This window comes from Pteropus medius, unplaced genomic scaffold (assembly GCF_902729225.1).
Source record: "Pteropus medius unplaced genomic scaffold, Ma_sr-lr_union100, whole genome shotgun sequence".
In the NCBI taxonomy this organism is placed as follows: domain Eukaryota; kingdom Metazoa; phylum Chordata; class Mammalia; order Chiroptera; family Pteropodidae; genus Pteropus; species Pteropus medius.
Genome location: NW_024342644.1, coordinates 6,104,337 through 6,105,585, shown reverse-complemented (window position 1 = coordinate 6,105,585; position 1,249 = coordinate 6,104,337). Strand labels below are relative to the sequence as shown.

General features: G+C 32.7%; 1 pseudogene; it reads right to left on the bottom strand.

Moving 5' to 3' along the window:
- Nucleotides 1-343: 343 nt before the first annotated feature.
- On the bottom strand, nucleotides 344-459 carry LOC120605673 (uncharacterized; annotated as a pseudogene).
- Between the last annotated feature and the right edge of the window lie 790 nt (nucleotides 460-1,249).

Here is a 1,249-nt window from a genome sequence, read left to right as displayed (position 1 = left end):
GGAGTCTTTTGTCTCACTTTGGGCAGTTTGTGGCAGGTGCTTCCTATCCCTAGGGTAACATCTATTCCTGAATTTAAGCAATAGATTAAAAATAAACAATGTAATAGCTCAGTGATAGTAAAGACAAAGAACTAGAACTTGAGTTACTTCAACTCTATTATTCTATTTGACCACTTGGAGTTTTTATTTGTGTTTAAAATTTGAAACAATATAATAGGGCACAAACTGCAAGGTATAATTTAGTGTGGTAAGTGTACAATTTACTTCACACATGAACTATTTTATTAACTTTGAATAACATTTTAAAAATTTAAGTTTATTACTTTTTTAAAATTATTATTTATGCCTACAGCACTTGGTCTTTCTAGGTAGTCTCCCATCTAAGTACTAACCAGGCCCTACCCTGCTTAGCTTCCGAGATCAGGTATCAGGCTTATTCAGGGTGGCATAGCCATAGACCATGGATGGTGGCTGCACTGGGGCATGAACCCAGGACCTTCTACTTGTAAAGCAGATGTGCTAACTGCTACACTATGCAATCATGTCCAGTTTATTAGTTTTAGTTGTTAGTTTTTTAAAAAACTAAAGACTAAACCAGAAAAAAGTATTATTACCGATAATTATGTAATTCCTTCCAAAACTAATCTCGTCACATAGGGAAAGTGTTATAGATGTCCGGGTGTCAAATAATCTACGAATAATTCCACTGTCTCGGACTCAAAAGATGTGAAAGAGCTCCAGTCACAAAACTAGAAAATGTTATTGGAAGATTTTAAAGATGCAGGTCAGTAGAGGGATATATTCTGTCGAAGGGTTGAAAGACAATTATTGTAAATATATTAATTTTCCCTAAATTATTTATTATAAAGTCAAGTCACAATCCCCCCAATTTTTTAATGGAATATAAAAGACTATAAATACATTTTAATACTTTAAAATAAGAATGTGTGCTTAGCAAGTTGCTGTTAACAGAGTAAAGAGACAAGACATACGGTGAGAGAAGTCCTTAAAATACATATAACTGACAACTAATTTATCCGGAATATATAAATTAAGAAACAAAATACTGAACAAAAGAGTCCAAAAAGCCAGACACAAAATAATGCACACTGAATGATTCCAGTTATATGACGTTCAAAAAAAGAGGCAAATTAAACTCTAGCTTTATGAATGGATAAAGAAAATGGGGTATATACATACAATGTATATTAGTCAGACTTAAATAGAATGAAATCCTGCCATTTGCAAA